This window comes from Dermacentor silvarum, chromosome 1 (assembly GCF_013339745.2).
Source record: "Dermacentor silvarum isolate Dsil-2018 chromosome 1, BIME_Dsil_1.4, whole genome shotgun sequence".
Lineage (NCBI taxonomy): Eukaryota > Metazoa > Arthropoda > Arachnida > Ixodida > Ixodidae > Dermacentor > Dermacentor silvarum.
Genome location: NC_051154.1, coordinates 445,829,313 through 445,849,163, shown reverse-complemented (window position 1 = coordinate 445,849,163; position 19,851 = coordinate 445,829,313). Strand labels below are relative to the sequence as shown.

Sequence of the window (19,851 nt, the reverse complement as noted above, 5' to 3'; positions counted from 1 at the left end):
TACACTCATACTTAGTAGTTGCGTGGGTGTTGCAAAACACCCTTCATGATGTGCGAACACATATGTTGAATATTTAATGCAAAAGCGCTATAAATTAAAAGAAAAAAATTTCACCAATTGACGATTACGATACTCCCTAATGCGAGCTTTGAGCGCAGCTGTTTAGGTGTTTTGAATTCGCGTTATATTGTGGCAAAGAATTTGATTCTGAATGACAGGATGCTCTCGACGGCGGCTCTGAGCCTTTGCTCGGGCAGCTCATTCAGCAGCAGCGGCAGACTAGGCATTTCCACCAGTTGCGCCGCTCATTGTTCAGAGAAAAAGCGTGAACGCGGCAACGCGTGGCTCGCGCGCAGCGCATTCCCTGGCGGTGGCGCAAGTGAAGTAGCGCATGCGCAGTGGGTCCGAAGCCCACACCAGTGCTGTTTCCGCGCTGGCTGCATGCCTGGTCGCCGCCGACACTCCGCTTTCCTCCTCACCCTTTCGCCATGCCCTCCTTCGCTTTACACCTCAAGTTTCCACTGCACCCTCCTCTCTGCTTTCCTCCTCGCAACTCATCTCTCTTCCTGTAGGGCGCTTCGATGCCAGCGCCGCTTTACAGGGTGGGGACAGCCTTTCAACCGCCCCGCACCGCCGCTCTGGTTTTTCAGCACCATGTTGGTTCTTTCGCGCCGGCTGTCGAGCTGAACGGACGCGCGCTCCATTTGCTTTCTTTGTGGCGTTGTGGTGTGAGAGCTCGTGTTTTGTGTAGTCCCTTGTGATGTTCGTGCTTGTTAACGAAACGTGACGGGCTGCTTTGTCGCTCTGTGCACTGGATCGACCGCAAAGGAGCAGCGAGTATTTTGTTACCCCCGCGACGTAGAACAAGGAAGGGCAGCGCAAGTAAAGCGTGACAGCTGGGTACCGACGGACACAACGAAGATATGCGAGTGAGGATCATGATTTTGTTAAGCATAATGTCCCTTTGCAATCCTTTTCATTTTCCCAGAGAAGTTGCTTGTATATGTTGGCGTGCCTTTTCTGGTGATTATAAGGTTGCAGTACGGTGTGATCACCGTGTATGACTTTTTGCAAAGGCGTAGGTTTATTCTAGATGTTTTTGAATAGACCTTTTTTGTAGCTAGGAGTATTGGGGCACTTGTAGACTCGTTTCCTGGATACGCGATCGATGACAGTACCTACCTGGTCGACTTTTTCTCAACAAAAATTAAACAAGCACAAAGCATCCCTCAGTCGGCAGAGAGTGATCAGAGAAGCGATTTCATTCTCGAGTTAGAGGAAGTTTCTTCTCTTGGGGAAGATGTGCTCACCCACTTGGCAGCCTTTCTGTTAAAGCCGATTACCGCACTGTGGAACACTGCTCTGTGTGCATGTAGATGCTAGCGGCTGAAGAACCTGGACAGGAACACCACCTTGCTCAACTAAATGAATATGTCCAAGGCGGCAAATATAAATTTTTGCAAGCAGACAAATTCTGGACTTTGTTTTTGAATGTGAGGGTTTTCTCAAGTCTTTTCCTGAAGGTCAAGATCTGAGCTGTCTGAGAAAGACCATTGAAAGCACTGAAGGAAATTATTGGAAACCTTGCCAGAAAACCATGTTATCAGCACAAAGATGTGATTGGAAAACTTCTAGAGCGATTTATTTCCACACATCTCCGCATCTATGTGCGATGGCTTAACACTCCTGAAAAGGCACCTGATTGTTATGCTAGCAAGACTGTAGCAGGTACGAGCGTGCAGTAGGGCAATGACATTTTTACCAGATAACCTTGCTGAGAGCTTATAAAGTGGATTATTAGTGCATACTTTTGTAAATAAATTGTGTTTGAGCGTTGAAAACTGTTCTCAATGCATTGTGCTTCTTCAGCAGGCACCTGAACGGCTGCAGGCCTACTCACGCGACGTCTCCTAATTTTTCTCCCAGTTTCATAAATATGACGGGAAAACCCTAAAAAGCAAGATTACTATTAAAAGAGCTTCAAATTTAACATTTTATCAAGTGTACAATTCCAGTAATATTTGTGGGTCGTTTACCAGTGAAATGAGTAAATAAAGAAAGGGGTAACCTCGCAAACAAATCGTGCTAACTTCAGGTTGCGATACACGCGAAAAGTGTCGGACCACCTCTTTTGAAACGAGAACTCTATGCAAGCAGAGCGCTGCCGGGGTTCGTGAGTGCCGGACGCATCTTCTTCACGCTCCGGCGGTATTCACTCCTAACACCATGACCTCTGCATTATTTATTATGTGAGTACCACCAGTCGCTTTCTCTCATCGCCTGGACTACGGGGATGTCAAATACCTGAGCCTTCAGATTGATTCCTGGCCATTTTCGCCAAGTTTGCATCTCTCCTTCCTGGGTCCCCCGACGAAGCATTGGAGGCGACAGGCCGCAGTAGGGCCTCGGAGGGCGCGTTCGTCTCCGACGCCTGGCCACTGCAGCCCCGGTGGCCCCGCGTCTGTTCAGCGTTCATCGCGGCCACGTTGAACGCATTGTGACTATCTTCAACGCTTGCCTCCATGCCGTCTAAGCCTGATTCTGAAGGTTGGACGCTTGTGAATCGGCGGAAGAACGCGCTGTTGAACAAGCCTACAGCCACCACTAGCTTCACCACCCGGCTTCATGGCCACAAGGTCATCTTGCGACCTCAAGGAGGCTTTGTCCTGACCACCCTGCGACCTGCCCAACTCATGTCTGCGGTGAGTGCTGCCGCTTGCCTCACCGACAATGAATACAAAAAAAAACGCAAGTCGAAATACAGGAACACAAGAACCTGGCTGTCTTTGTGTCCACGCGGAACTCTGTAGTCCAAAAACTGGCCCAGCTCACTACTCTCACCATTCAAGCCACCTCCCACCAAGTCTCCAGCTATCTGGCACCCCGAGACAATTCCTGCCGTGGAATTGTACATGGAATCGAAGCCCACACGACCTCAGCAGAATTAATGGCCAACCTGGACGCCCCGGGTTTCACGATATTGTCTGCCTGGATGATAGGAAAGACCGAAACTGCTCTGATAACTTTTCATGGTAATATAATACCATACACCATGCTCTATTACAGGGCAATATACCGGCGTAGGCCACACTATACCCGTGCGCAACAATGCACAATCTGCCCTAAACTCGGCCACAAGGCCGACGTTTGCGCGACGCCACAGCATCTTCGCTACCCCATCTGCGCTGTCGCTGTGCCGGTGCGCAATGCCCCTCACCCATGTGCCCCTAACTGCGCCAACTGCAACGGCGCTCACTCTGCTACAGATCCACCCTGTCCGAGTATACAGGCAGCAAACAAAGCTGCTTATCAAGCTACCAGACTCCGGCATGCACCACGCCCGCCACCACCACCACCACCGTTTTCACCAGACGTGGCCGCTTCCAGATCCAACACTCCGCAGCGCCATTCGCAAAGCCGCTCCAGGAGCAGGACTCCTGACTCATCTCGCCGACGGTCCAAGTCCAGAACTAAGAAAAGCGACAAGCCGCGCAGCAAGTCGCGACCTCGACCTTCCAGTGCCAACCCTCCGAGAACTGCGGGTCCGAGGCTCCTGTCGGAGACCACCGTGCCTCCGCCTCGTGTAAGTTGGTCGGCCGCTTCAACCACCCCTCTTTCATCCCCTGCGTATTCACAACACCTATCTACTCCAACTAACCCCCCAACACCATCATCTTTGCCTAACCCCACCCCTGTAACTCAGATTTCACAGCCAGCCCCCATGGATACTCCAACTAACCCCCCAACACCATCAGCTTTGCCTAACCCCACCCCTGTAACTCCGATTTGACAGCCAGCCCCCAGAGCCTCCAGACGCTGACCTTATGCCCAGCTTAGCGACGCGCGTCACCCGGCTTGAGCAGCGTCTTGACACTCTCACCACATTACTCGAACAGACTGTGCATCCGGCCTCTACGGAGGATCGATTTACACGCCTTGAAGTCGCCATTGCCAAATTGACAGACACTGTAGCCGAACTCGCAGCACGAATACGGGCACGCCGCCTTCCTTCAGCGGGATGCAGCTCAACTTCATCCCGTCAAGTTAGCCCACGTCGCAGTGATGGCGAAATGTAACGCGCAGGTACCTGCCACACCAAGCGCCTGTTCGGAACTCACGGTGTGGCAGTGGAACGGTCGTAGCTTCAGAAAGAAGCGTGCAAGCCTCATACAGTATCTTCAAACACACATTTCTCCACCAGACGTCATATTTCTTCAGGAACTTCCCACCCTTGCTAGTCTACCTGGATATGTGGTATATGCTGCACATAAAGATCCCAATCGGGACCACCTCGTAGCTACGCTAGTCAGGCGGGTACATGCGGTGTTTGACTTTACATTGGATAACCAAGACATTCCACATGTCTTGCTTGAGCTTCTTCCCAGCAGCGCCCGCAAGCGCAACGCACAACCTCTCCTCCTGCTTAATGTCTATAGCCGCCCCAAAGAACGCCACGCACGTTTCGACACATTGTTTCAAGTAGCGCGGTGTAAGTGTAGAGCTACACTTATCGCGGGTGATTTTAACGCCCCTCATACCACTTGGGGATATCCTCATAACACACCGAAAGGCCGCAAGCTCCGCACTTTGATCCAGCAGCACAACCTCACGCTACTTACTGACCCATCGGTACCAACTCGTCTTGGCACAAGCGTTTCTCGGGATACATGCCCAGATCTTACCCTTTACCATGGTCGTCATTCCTGCACCTGGCATAACTTTGACGAGTACTTAGGTAGTGACCACTCAATCATTGCTACGCGAATTAATACAAAAGACTTTGTGGGAGAGGCACGCCAGATCCGACTAGCGGACTGGCCTGCCTTCCGCGCAGCCTCTGGCACCACTTCCGCAACCGACACGCTTACCGATTGGGTTCAGACGCTGCAAACCCGGCTAGATGTTCACACGCGCACCCTCACCACTACGCCTGATGCACCAGACATAGATGCCCACCTCGTCCACTTATGGGATGCGCGCCGTAGCTTAACCAAACGGTGCGCCGCCAGCGCATAACAGGAAGCTGAGGCTGCGCATCGCACCGCTCTCTGCTGAGGCTGCTCGTTACGCTGAGAGCCTTACCAGTCAAAACTGGCACTCACGTTGTGATAAATTTAATGGCAATCTCAGTACGGCGCGTACCCGGTCTTTGCTACGTCATCTAATAGAGCCCGGCCAAGCAAAATCAGAGAAATCCAGAAGTATTAGAAAACTTCTCCACGCAACTAATATTCCGGACACCGAATGCCTTGCACAGTTACGACGGCGGTATCTCCCACCACCAGACGCGCCACACTACGCGGACTACACGGGTCCTCCCAACACACTGGCTTATCTTAACGCTCCTATAACTGTCACTGAGCTTCGTGCAGTGCTCACCGATATTCGCCGTACCACATCCCCTGGTCCCGACGGAATCCGGTATTCGTTACTGTATAACCTCTCTGATTGTGACACCAATCAACTTACGACTTACTTCAATGAGGTATGGGAATCCGGTACCTTACGAAAAGAGTGGAAAGAGGCCACAGTAGTCCTGATTCCCAAGCCAGGAAAACCCCTCTCCTTGGAGAACGTGCGCCTGATTTCTCTCACCTCATGCCTTGGCAAAGTGCTCGAGAAAATTGTGCAGCTCCGCTTACATAAATTTATTTCTGATAACAGCGCGCTTCCCGACACCCTGTATGGTTATCGTAGTGGCATATCTACACAGGACATAATGCTCTGCCTGAAACACGATGTCATAGACTTACCAAGTTCTGCGCAATATCGCGCCGTGTTAGCCATAGACCTCAAGGAGGCATTCGATAACCTCTCACATGATTTGATTCTTGAACAGTTAGCAGCTGCTCGCTGCGGCGCGAAAGTGTATAACTATGTCCAAAACTTTCTTCGTCACCAATCTGCCAGCCTTGTCATCGGTGATCTCCGCTCCCCTACTGAACCTGTATAAAATCGCGGCACTCCACAAGGCTACGTGCTATCTCCGCTCCTGTTCAACCTTGCCATGCGAGGTCTCCCTCCCCTCCTCGATGAGATCTCGGATGTTCGTCATGCTGTTTACGCAAACGATATCACTGTCTGGGTTGCGACAGGCTCTCTCGGAAACATTGAAACCCAGTTGCAGGAAGCAGCTACCACCATCGAGCAATACGTCCGGCGTGGAGGTCTCACATGTTCCCCTGCCAGGTCGGAGCAACTGCTCGTCACAAAACACGCTCGCGGACAGAAAGACTTGTCTCTTAAGATCACATTAGATGCGAAACCGGTTCCAGGTAAATCGTTCATAAAGGTGCTTGGCTTCACTTTACAAGCCAACGCCAAAGCAACGCATACCCTTCGCCAACTTACCACCCAGTGTAACCAAATCATGCATATGCTTCGGCGGGTGGCTAACCGCCCACATGGCTTCAAAGAGGCTGATGCCTTACACCTTGTACAGACCTTGATACACCCACGCCTACTATACCACCTACATTATCACAACCTAACTCGTACTGAACACGCACGTATGTGTACCCTACTACGGAAAGCGCAGAAACTTGCACTTGTCCTTCCTGTGCAGACGACTACCCTTAACCTGGAGCGACTTGGGGTGACTAACACTTTAGAGGAACTCATAGAAGCCCAACATGTCGCCCAGCTGACGCGCTTGAGTTCTACACCTCAGGGACGAAATCTTCTTAGTTCACTTGGTTACCCACCCAGCCCTAGTGTCCTTACATCTACGTGCCTTTCCCCAGCAGCGCGTGCGAAGCTCACGGTATCTCCTATACCCCGCCATATGCACCCTACTCGCCATACTGCCCTCCGGGATCATCGGTCGCGTTAGTTGCGGCGCGAATATCCCGTGAGCTGCAGTGCTGTTCGTGTGCTCTTCACTGAGGCCAGCCCAGCGGATGAACGCGGGGGAGTCACGATAGTAGTGGACTCTGATCTCATTACCGTATTCGCAGCCTCGGAACGTACATTAACCGATGTCTCCCTCCTGGAAGAACGGGCAATTGCTAGGGCAAACCTTTCCACCTCTTCTCTCTCTCCTTCTATCCCCAATCATATTCTCACAGACTTCCAGGCAGCTTGTCGGCGTTTTCTTTTTAACACTTTGCATCCTACCACCACGTCCATACTCGAGTCCTTCCTACCATCCACCTCGCATACTTTTCGGTTGGTCTGGGTGCCTGGGCACGCAGCGATCCCCGGTAATGAGTGCGCTCATGCGCTGGCCCGAGAACTCTCATACCGAGCCACTGGGGACCGCTCTGCCATCATCCGACCGCAACCTTTCTCGTACGCATCCCAATTTGCTGAGATACGACTAACTCAGCAACACTACCCCCCACCTCATCCTTCCCTTATTCGCCGACAGGCTGTCGGCGACAACTACCGACGAATACTTTCCCAACGCCCCTTTTCTATTCCTACCTCTACCCCTCCCGTGGTCCATCTCAATGCCCACACTGCGGTGACCGCCCCACCCTACTGCATATGGTCTGGCTTTGCCAAGACATTCCCAACGTCTATCCCACTCCGAACCCCACCCTCACCTCCTGGGAGGAGCGGCTGACCGACGCGACTGCGACTGGCCAGCAATGGCTGGTCGACCGTGCCGAGGTGGTGGCTGCTACATATGGGGCCCCGGACTAAAGGCTCCACCTTCGAGGCAAAACTGGTCTCCGCGATATTTTAATAAAGTTTATTCTCTCTCTCTCTCCCTCTCTCTATGCAAGAAAACTGCTTATCAGATGGTAAAGCAGAAAATCTGCATTTAAATCGCGTCGGTATCGCCCTTACCACGCCCTGCACCCTTTTTTTCTGCCCAATGGTTAATCTGCAGCCGCCACACGCCTAGCGCCTCCGTATTGGAAAGAACCAAGATGGCGCCGAAAAGTGTGGGTGTCCCCACCCTGAAAGCGGCGCTGGGCATCGAGGCACCCTATCTTTCCGCTTTTTTCATCAGACCGAACGCGGCACGCAAGGGGCGAGCTTTCGCTGTACTCTTTCACCCGATTAAAGTGAGCTAGATTATTCTAGCTCACATAAGCTTGGTTTCGCCGGGAACGCCAACGCTCGCCGTAGGAACGAGCGCCTAAGAGCTGCGCTCTAAAACAAGATATAGCTTCTCGAGTGCATGCCATTTTAATAAATGGTCGTGTAGTTTGCAGATAGGCGCAGATAATGCAGGGAGCGCTTCTACAACTCCACTCGGCAAGTTTGAAACATTTTAAACAAACGTTTACTTACTTTGTGGTAGGGGAACGGCGTTGAACCTACTCAATGCAGTGCCATTTGAATATGGAGGTGGGGAGGCTTATAATAACAGGATAACAAAAATGTTTTGAGTGTGCATGCCTAAAAAGTTAGAAAAAATATATTAAAAACGTACTCCCAAAGTGGAAAGAGGCGACGCTAGTCCGTCGCAAAAATAAAAAAAATATAGCGGCAGCACGTGTGGCGTCGACGATTGCACTAAGTGGAGCGCAGGTGCACGCCTAAATTCACACACGCGTTCGTTTCAGCCTCACGGCAAAACAAAAATTGAACGGAAAACCTACAAACTTCGATGTGTATGAAATACTTCCATGTGTATAAAGCATATATTTCCGTCAGTGGAGCCTCGGTTTCCAGCACAAATCTTTGAATTATTTATTATGAAAATATAATTGTTTTTGAAAATAAACTTAGAATTACGGCGTGCTATGTTCAGACAGTGGGAAACAGCGTAATTTGCAAACGGAAGGGTAGAATTATGAATGCGTTGATTATAAAGAAATGTTTGCTTGTGTTATTCTTATAAGAAGAATCTTCCTGACAAATATGTGTTTGGAGGAGACTAAGCATATGCCCCCATGTACAGTAACAACGGAAAAAGATGAGCACAAATGACTGCTGGCCGGAGCGGCAAACTCCCGACATGCGGTACAAGTGATTGGAGGCCGGAGCGGCAAAATTACGATACCATTTCTGACGGCCACCCCTGCTTTGGAAAATGGAATGTGCCGCTCCGGCCATCAGTCATTCGTGCCGTGTATCGTGATTTTACCGCTCCGGCAAACAGTCATTTGCGCTAATCTTTTTCCGTGGGGACTAAGCTGCCTGCTGGGCGTTTCACAAAATGTGTTCGAGAAATGCTTAAACATTTGGTTCGAGCAACTGTGCAGCCACATACCCTTCACATATTCTGATTTTGTGAACGTTGAATTGAACTTCTGAAAATCTTTTCTAATTTTCAACGCGATTAGCATCCTTCGCCCACTTTAGGAACTTTGAATCAATTTATCTATCGTCGTCATACAGTCATGATCATCCCATTGTGATCATGCCGTCTTCGTCATTTCGCCTGTCATGCATTTGTCATAATGCTGTCATGGTCATGGGCGACCCGGGCGAGCGAGCGTCAAAGCAACGTTGGCCGATCCTGGTGACAGTGTATGTTGCATATAGCCGAAGCAATGGCAATCTCAGAATGACCACTACAGAGTGTAAATTGAGGTGCCTTCAGCGATGCGGTGCGTCGTTACGTTGCTTGAATGCTAGTTACATTACCTCGATAGTCATCGTGAGAAGAGTGCTGCTCATATTTTTTAAATGCGTAAGCATTTTCTATGCCTGCTCAATGAGGAGACCCGTCCGTCGATCCGTCCATCTGTCACGTAAGGCGAATCGCAATGAAGAAATCAATGTATAAAACAAAATAAGTTTGAAAGGAAAAAAAAGAGGATCCATTCCCCTCTTTGAAGGTGGATGACGAGCGAAGCTGTAGCGTATCACACAGGGTTGGACAAGGGTGCATGTATTTATTTTCATAATTTGGTAATGGTAGTGACGATAGCTTTGTGAATACGCTGATTTGTTCGGTTAAACCTTAAACAGATTCTTCGCTAAAGTTAAATCTATACACCACCGTTGTTAAGTAGTTGAGCGCTTAGCTTGGATTAGTATGGCACTTCAAACCAAACTCTTCTGGCACAAATTGAGTGAATCATTTCACGTCTGGGTTTGAAATGGCCACATTGAAGTCTCCAACGATGATCACAGGCGAAGTGTCCTAACGGCAAACCCAAGCAAAGAGCGTGGTCATGAACTTCTCGATATCACATGCTCAGCAGACGAGTGTCTCACCCCCTGGGCTAAACACCCACGCTTACAGAAGGTGAATATACCTGAACCATATGCATGTCTTGTACCAGCGGTATAAAAGAAATGTCAAATGAGAGCAGTTTCTGTGAATGTGTTGTTGAACAATTTCGCGATGGTGGAATAAAAGCCATCTCTAGGACCACATGTAGAGCCGACTTGAAGCATTGTACCCATAAGCAAAATTCCGATTTTGCGAAAATGTGCCAAGTACGCAACATCCACGATGCTTTTCGGTGGTCGCTGGTGGGCGTTCCTTCACCGACTAAAATGTCACCGATCTCGGTGGGCTCATGCGCTTCACGTCGCGCAAGAGACAGATAAGCAGTCAATGAGTTGATAAGGGTGATAAGGAGTGATGAGGAGTTAGGTGGGTTTCATAACGGTTGATCATGGTTTGACGGGGACGGATAAAGTGTTAAAAAGCGATACGGGCTTATGGTCGGAGCAATTTCTATATGGTTAATAAGCACCGATAAGGGTTGATAAAGGTCGGATTAATTTCGATAAGGTTGATCATGTCCGCTAAGATTAAGGACGGATAAGGGCTGATAAGGATCGGGTCGATAGTGATATGATTGATCCCAACCGATAAGGGTTGATAAGCCTCGGGTCAAGTCTGATGAAGTTGATAACCAATAAGGGTTGATAAGGGTCGGATCTAGTACAATAACTTTTATAACGCCTGATAAAATTTGATACAGGCTTATACTGCATGGTCGGATCAAGTTTCATGCCATTGATAATGACATCGAGCTTCATGGAGATGAGCAAGTTGCACAATACTTACACATACTTAACTCCCAGAGGAGTTACTGGGTGAAATTTTTTTTGCGTGTGATGTATTTGAATTGTCTTACATGTATATTTGTTGGCTGCCTTAGCTTTCGGTGTGTGCAGAGTTATGTCTGTGTTATTTTTGCGCAGTGAGTACATACAGACAGTGAAAGTTGTCGCAAAGAGCGCTGTCACGGGACATTGGGGTGTTAGTGATATTTTGTGCTGTCATCATACTATACATAGTTTGCACGCGCGTCACTTCCGCACCCGTCCGCCAGCCTATCCGCCATCTTTAGTCACCTGCGGGCCTGCAGAAGCGCGCTGGAGCAGGCAGCGCGCGCTGACGCATTGTTGATCTGAAGTTCCTTCTCGCGTCATGATCATGCCAATCTGCGCGATTTTCGGTTGCCGCACAAGAAGTACCACGGTCGCGAAGCCGAGCTACGCAGAACCGGGCGTAGGTCTGCACCAAAACTAATAACATGGCAGTGCGAACGCACAAGAATGCTGTCGGAGAACCGTCGGTGCCTATGGCTTTCCCGGATAAATCGGAACGACTTTCGGGCGAGTATATAACACGCCAAAACACTGCACATCACGCATGATCATAAAACGACAGCCGCGAAAGCCACCGTACAGGTTTGTGACCGCCTGCTCGCAAACGCATGGTCGCTTTCACCGCTTTGAAAAACGCCCGTGTGGTTGTGTTGTAGTGCACGTTAAATAACTTAGGGCGGTCAAAATTATCCCGGAACCCTCCACTACCACATGTTTCATAATTAGATCGTAATTTTTGCCCTGGAAACCCCAATTTTGTTTTTTTAACGGTCTCCAAACTGCTTCGCATCGTCATTTCTTGGTATGTGTGCTTCGCTTAGCGATATGCTAAGCAATATTTGAATGTCCGCATGCTTTCAATATAATGAGCTACTTCTCTTTAACGCAACAAAATTCACATGAACGGACATGCATCGAACTGTAAAACAAAACTCGCAGAAAGAAGCGAACACGCGTTTTGAAGCTTGGAGAAAAATTGCAAATAGGTGAACCTTTGTAGCAAGAAAGCTGTCCCTGAATGCAGCAGCACAAAAAAATACTGAGATAGTTTTCTCTGCTGCACGCCAAAAGCATATGATTTCATTGACTCACCTCACCGAGGACGATGGGGAAGACCCGACGACAGGCGCTTCGCTGCAACCTCCCTCACCCAACCGCTCGTGAAGTAATTGTGCGTCTTCAGCGATTTGGAAGCCTTTATTTCGTTCAGCGTGACGTAGCTCGCGGACGGGACAAGATAATGAATAATATCGACGTACGTCGTGGCCGGGAGCACCTCTGGGTCTGAACTCGTATCCACACCAACGTGCAGCTGTATATGCGTCCACGCCGTCACACATTCCGACCTTTTCTTTGTAGCGAGCCCGCGTCGGCCCTACAAGCTCGTCCATGTAGGAAGGGCAAAATTCAGGGCTCCTTACAATTACCATCGCAAAGCTTTCACGACAGCAAACATGTGGCGCTGACACGTAGAAGCGAGCGCCGAACACAAACGCAGCGGTCCAGCGGTTAGTAGCGAAGTACCTAGCGATGGCGGACGATCGGGGCAGGCGGCGGATATGACGTCACGTGCAAACTATGTATACTGTGGCCGGCTATGCCTAAGTTATGCGATGTTTTATTCATCCACTATCTTTCCTTTGTGCCTTTCTTAATCACTTTCTTTGACATTCCTTTCTTGGTCGAGCTTATTTTTATGATTGCAATAGCAGGCCCTTCGATTTCCTATTTTACGAGGATCTCATTATTGAAAAAGCAATAAAAATGCCACAGTCTCGCCCGAAAGGCGAAGCATCAATTGCGATAGCAAATTAGCAGAGAGCCATACAAAGTAAGGATAGCACTTTTATCGGCCGTACAATTGTAAACACTCGCTTGCTAACTAAATGAACAGTCATGGTGTCAGCGCATACAGTAAACATGAACACATCACACTTGATGACCACGGCCACTCGCTTTCAAAACGCTGGCGTGAGGAAACGCAGAAGCAGCAGTGAGCGAAGTGACATTCGTGCAATTGTCTATCACTTCAACGCAAACTAAGCGCCGAGAACACACAGCACGCGCCAAGCACGAGCCGCCGACGGACCTCGACTCTGCCCCCAACGCAGATTGCCCTCAAGATTCCGACCACGCGACCGCACGCAGCCGCCGCCACGGTGTTGCCACCACATACACAGTTGCAGCAAAAGTATAATGCCACCCCCCTCTCCCTCCCCTCCCCCCCTCCCGATCACTCGCAACGTTGGGTGCCTCGCGCGCTGTGGAAGGCGGCGCGCTTCCTGCCCGCTTTCCTCATTTTCGTGCGGGCGAGACTGGGCCGCGATCGTCGGCTCCCCTCGCACGCTTACACTCGCAAATACAGCGTAGGGCGCGCGGCGGCGGTGTTGTCGCCCTTGGACTTTATACGGAACCTCACGGTGATGGCGACAACGATGGCAGAAATGCGTATGGAGTGTCCATATAATTGCTATCGCAATAAAAGTTTCCTTCCTAAATACAGCGAAGATGGAATAATTACACGATTTCCGCGACATTGCTTTTACCACCAACGCATACGTTTTAAATGAACCGAGGTAGTAATTGGGCAAGTAATTATGCGAATATGAGAAATAATAAACTTTTTTAACAAAGCAGTCAGACATTCGATCCTAACGCAAAGCTTCAAGCTAGAGAAGGGGGGCAGGCGGGCAGAACCGAAATTGTGCGTTTCCGCCCCCCCCCCCCATTCCCCGAAATCTGTGTGTACCGGGATACCTGGCACAATACGAGGTGCCACGACATCCACTTGTTCGTTGATTCATTCGCTCATTCAGACATACAAATGGTTTTTACACGGTGATTGTGTAGGAAGGAGTGGCAAAAAAGCAAAATAAATGCCTGATGATGTGTCAAGACCCACCCTAACCACAAAATAATAAAATAAAAAAGCATGAAGTGAGAGAGCATTTCACAAACTGCTCGTAGAAAAAAGAATTTTCACAATTTTGGTCGCAGCAGTAGGGTCATAACCACTTCAAAAGTACAACAAATCGGAAAGCAGACTATGAGGACAAATACAACATTGCAACACTTGTGCGGGTCATCCCACATCGCATCTATGTAGGCAACACCCTTCTGTAAAGAGAACAGATCAGAAAATAACAAAAAATTTACATGTGAAGCGTGAGTAGACAAGCATGCATCTTCTTTTAAAAAGGGCAACTTAGCGGCATTCTTCTACCATGCTGGTAATAACATGATGTATATTCAGTAGCTGAGGAATCATGTGTGCAAGTTTTTGCCTGCCGTAATTTGTCCGGATTGTCTCACTGTAATAGTTAGCGCGTCTAAAACTATAGGTATGTTGTTTCCGAAAATAAGTTTCATGGAATGCATCCGTCTTTGATCTCATTTGGTCATAAATAATTGTCCCTGTTTTATTGTAAGGAAGATTTTCGAAGTGGCGCTTGTGAAAGAGCGGGGCGAAATGCGTTCGACGTGCAACGCATTCGATTATGCGTAACATTCTCTTTTGTATTCTATGAATACTTTACTTGTTTGTGTGGTCGTGCCCCTATATTAACAAACAGTAATAGATTTGTGAATACACAGAGGTATAATAGAGCAGCTTTGCTACCCAAAGTTGCAACAAACACCTAATTTTTCCGATTATACCAAAGGACTGCGAAATATCTATAAGAAGTTTGTTGCTATGGAGTGACCAATTTAGCGTTTCATAGAAAATAACTCCAAGGAACTTAGGATATACAGCGCGTTCAGTCAAAACGCTTCGAAATGTAGCTTGAATTTTACGAAGAATACATTTGTTTCTTTGTCGAAAAACAACATATTTAAGTGTTTACCTCAAGTTTATTTGCTTTCAGCCATACTCACATATGGCTAAACCATTTATTAGCTTCCTTTTCTAGATTATCTAAATCTTTACAAGAGAAAAAAAAACGTTAGCGTCATCAGCATACATAATGATGTCGGGTGTCATTTGTATAGTGACAGTTCATTTATATACAAGAGGAACAAAAGCGGGTCAATGAAAGACCCCTGCGGGATGCGGTACTTTAACTTGGCCATTTCTGATATTGCGTGCTGCATATCTGAACACTCAACTTCATTTGTGACATAACAACTTACTAACTTTAGGCAAGCACCTCTTACTCAATATTTCGTTTAGTTTTCCAAGAGAATTTCGTACTTAATGGAATCAAAGGCTTCTGTAAAATCAAAAAGTATTCCAGTTGTGTGAAGTTCCTGCTCAAAGTTATCAAATAATTTGTCTTTATTAGATAGCAAGGCCTTCTCGGTACATTTTTTCTGAAATCCGAATTGATGTGTTGTTATATCTTTTAAGCTATACAAAAGTCTAAATCCGCAAGTACATGACACGCTCTAATTTTTGAAAATCTTGGCAACGGAGAAATTGGTCTGTCGTTATTCATGTCATCTTGGTCACCACCTTTGTGGATCACGGAAACTCTGGCTGTCTCGAGCTTATCAGGAAATATTCTAGTACTTAATATCAAGTTGCACGTATGTGAAAATGGTAAGGTAATATACAGTGAAACCACTTTTAATGGCCTATTCTTATAGCATGAAAACCCGCAGCGCAACTATTGTGTAGGATCATCATGAATAAATTTATCTTTTATTTATCTGCGGGGGCCAAGAAAATTGATTCCTTAATACGATTTGCGCTGTGTAAATTATAGCGAGTATCGGTACTAGCGGAGGTTTCAAAAGCCCTTGATCTCAGAAAATGGTCATTGAATATATCAGCAAGCAATGTGCCAGAGCAAGATTTGCCCTCTACTAAAAGTTCACAAACAGTATTTGTGCCCAGTATTACCAAGAGATCGTGTAGAGTATTCCAAACTGCTTTGAAATAATTCATAATGCTTGCAAACTCATTTGCTCAGTAGTTTATGCGTGTTCACTTTGTCCAAACTGAAGCACGTGATCCACCCGCTTTATTTTGATGAATGTGCCAAATGGTTTAACTCTTTCATTATTTGTAAAAGTGAGGCACGTATCCATGGCTTCGTAGCTTTTTTTGTTCATTTTTAGCAAAATAGGTGGAGAAGCAAAGTCATAACGCTCGGTAACTTTCAGCATAAGTATTGAACCATTTAACTGGTAGCTCAACAATATTGTTGACCTGACAAAAGCATCTGCAAAAATTATACAAATCCAAATATTAGTCTGTGCCTTTCAATTTGCCTTTATTTATATACCTGCTCAACAGTGGTACTCACTCAAATGTCGAGCGTGAGCAGCAGCACATGTATTCGTCACAAGACCTGAAGGCTTCGTCGTTATCTTCTTCGCACACGTGGGGGTCGTATTCTCGCCAATGAAATTTTTTTTTTCGTTTTTGAGGAAGCGCATAATTGTTAACTCCAAAAACGTACATCTCAAGAACATACATTGACTTTGCTAAAGCAAGTGCCAGAGACCAGTTTTGGGTCATACATTCACCTTTTACCACCTGGTCAACAACAGTTTTTACCTGCTGTATCTCGCTTAGTTTTTAGAGAAACCGTTTAATATTTCAATTGGTATGTATTTGAGCAAAGTAAAGAAGAACTAAAGCAACAAAGCCATTCCAGGCCAGGTCCTTCTTATCTTGCCAGGTAAAGGGTTAATACGCAAGTATACAGGGTGGGTGATTTCGCGAATTGGGCTCCAATCAGCTTCAGCAGCTAATTCTTTGAAATGCTTAATTTTTCCTCAGTACCGTATAAACCGGATTATAGCTCGAGTAGTAATATAGGTCAACCGCCTAAGTTAACGTGAAAAAAAGAGGGGAAAAAGAAAACAGCCAAAAATCACCGAAGCGCACTTATTTTCGAAACGGCACCGCTCACCCACCACCAAGTCAGTGGCGCACCGTACCTTCAGTGCTGTGTTCACATTGTCATTACAATTCAGGAGGTGGCTAGTGGTCAATTTTTTCTGATTAAGAAAAACACTCTATCACTGTCTTGTATTTATTCATTCACTCTTAAATTACGTTGAGTAAAACGCTGAAGCAATAAACATCGTCATCATCCTTGGTGTCGTTAAATTATTATAATTATTAGGCATTTTCGTTGCTGTTGGATTCCTCTGGCTAAATCAAGGTAATTGCATATTATGCAAAGTGCTTGCTTCCCCCCCCCCCAAAAAAAAAAATCCCCCCCCCCCCCGGCAGAGATCCTGGGTGTGCTACTGGGAGCTGTGGTCTCAATCGTCGGAAGTGGCAGAACTGTCCTCGGAAGCCGACCGTTTGTCGCAGGCCGCGAGAAGGTGGACTCGAGTCCACCTTCTCGCGCGAGCTCCACGGCTTTGTAGCGCATTGTATGCATGGTCGCCGACAGCCAGCGCGCACGAAGTTCTCGCACAAAGTCCGAGAGTGTGTCCTGAAGCTGCCGATGAACCGCACCGCCCACGAAATGACGTCTTGCACGGGTTGCACTTCAGCACGTTCCCTTTCTGCACTCTCCAAAAACACAGACTTTTTTCCGAAACGCCAAATTGTTGCTGAGCAGCCATGTTGCCGTTCGCTTCGGCAAGGCTGCCACAGGTTGGCAAACGACTCACATTAGGCTTAAGACAGCTATATAAGACCAGGGGTGGCCTTAGCTTGTTTTTTTTTCATGAAAAAATTTTTAATGATATTTCGGTTTATACGGTGTCTTCTTGCAATAAGTTCAAGCAAATGTGTCGGTTTACTTGTGTGTGATGTGACGAATGTACAAGAATGCCAGCATACGCCCAATTTTTGCAGTTGGTGAAACACAAGTCTAGAAGAGTTTCAGAATGCTCTGTCACTCTGGTTGGTACATGAATTTCGTTCCCATAACGAAAGACAGCATAGTGTCCAGAAATTGTTGTGTTTTGGCGTCAGTGGATAACATAACTATGTTAAAATCGTCAGTTTAATTCGCACGAGCACCTTCTTGTTCATAGTATTTAAAAACCTCGTGCACTAAGTTCGCGAATGTAGGCACATATCAAGAAGGAAGCCTATACACTGCAACTAGTAAATAGTTGGCCAATCTTACCATAACAGATTAAATGTTTAAGTTATCACAGTGTACTATTTTCTGACATCACACTTCAGACTATTGTGCACATTATTTGATACACCGCCATCTTGTTTCTTCTCCCTACCAACTGACGTGCAACTGTATCCCGTGAGTGCCACAGTAAATTGACAGTCAGTGAACCAAGTCTCGATGAAAGCTAAGAAATCAAGATTGCGTTTTAAAGTTTTCAGGAATATGTCTACTGCCTTATTTTACTCTGTAAAGTTTGTGCATTGCGGTGAAGCAACAATAACTGCTTTTGGTGGCGTAGGGCGTTTAGTTGTTGGAAAGAATTAGCATCGTAGTAGCGTCCTTTGTGGTCGTTCGCCATAATGCCGTAATACCCCGATGAAGGCGGTTATCTTCAAGTTTAACAAATTTTTTTCGAGATCTTGCGCAAAAGCGATTCTGATCACCCGATCACGGGGCATTCGACGAACAGAGAACGTTTCATTTTTATGCCATGCGAGCTGGTATTCCTTTTCAAGTGCCCTAGATTTCATTTCACAGGAAAGCTTCCTGTCATGTGCCGTAAGGCTTTCATTGATGAATATGGTTGACTTCGGTTGCTGCAATTTCACTTTCTTAGGGACCCATCTGTCTTTTGTTAGGCACGACAAAGACCGAACTATCACAGCATCATGTTTTTTGTCTTTCCTCTCATTCCTGCATGGTACGCGCTGGGCGGCTTCAACGTCAAGACACAAGAAGCGGTGGAAGCTCGAGATCAGTGACCAATTTGTTGAGCTTTTTCAGAAGGTTTTCATTTACGTGGTGAGGTAAACCACGTACTTCCAGATTGAGGCGTCTACTGTACTAGTCTAGCTCATTAACCTCATGCTTAAGTTTATCCACTTCATTTTTCTTCGCCTCGACCTGAAGCCTAATAATCCGCCTCTTCAGGTCTGAAATGTCGGCTGTTTGTTGCTTCATTTGCGCGAAAAGTCGTCATATTGATTGAAAATGACGTTTACTGGTTTTTCAAAGCTCTTAACATTTGTTTTGATTTTGTGCAAAGCGCAGACTTTCGATTTAATAATTAGAAGTTCGTTAAGCTTGCCGTGAATTTCGGCTAGCTCTTACTTTCAGCGGTGTTGGTACAATGATCCGTCACTTTACACATCGCGGATGCAGAAAACGTTTTTTGCAGCTTCTAATTTTTTGTACGCATTATTTGTTACCTCGAAACATGTGCTAACATGATAGTTGCATTTACATTCCACGCACAAGCCACAAATCGCAGTCGTTTATCTTGCCCTTACAAGACGGACATGTGTCACCCATGTTATGCGATACTAAAAGAAATAAAGCACTCAATACGCGTTCAAAATGCAGCAGTAGGGATTGCGAGAGAAGTGATGCATTAAATGAGGTAGGAAAAACAAACCAACCTGCAATGCGTGAAGTAGATTTAGTAGTCGTTTGCTGGCGGTTCCGCTGCTATTGAGTCCGTATGTGTGGCAGCCTCGAGGTAGCGTCGTCCTTTTGTAGGCAGCGGAGGCAGGTGTTCCCCACGTGACCCTCTTTGTCAGCCTCCGCTTGACCAATGGCTTGGCTCCCTTCTTCAGCACGTGCCGTCGCAGGCGTTGACCATGATGCCGCAGTTCCTGCAACGTTTGAGGCACTTTTTAGTAGCCGCTTGCTGGCGGTTCCGCTGCTGCTGAGGGCGTCGCCCCTCCCCTACCCTCTCGCCCTGGAAATATTTATGGCTATGCCACATTGCTTCAAGCCCATCATCCAAGGAGTTCATAACGGGCTCCAGGCGTGCAACCAGCCAACGCTGCTTAATTCGGTACTCAAATGAATTCCGTCC

The 19,851-nt window shown here is 47.2% G+C and overlaps 1 protein-coding gene across 1 annotated transcript in view; it reads right to left on the bottom strand.

The window, feature by feature from the left end:
• Window positions 1-19,553, bottom strand: part of LOC119449032 (uncharacterized) — an 80,321-nt gene extending 60,768 nt beyond the window's left edge. Inside the window, exon 1 of the mRNA XM_049660836.1 lies at window positions 19,430-19,553. The gene's annotated coding sequence lies outside the window, so the exon portion shown is untranslated. The remainder of the gene's footprint in view (window positions 1-19,429) is intronic.
• Between the last annotated feature and the right edge of the window lie 298 nt (window positions 19,554-19,851).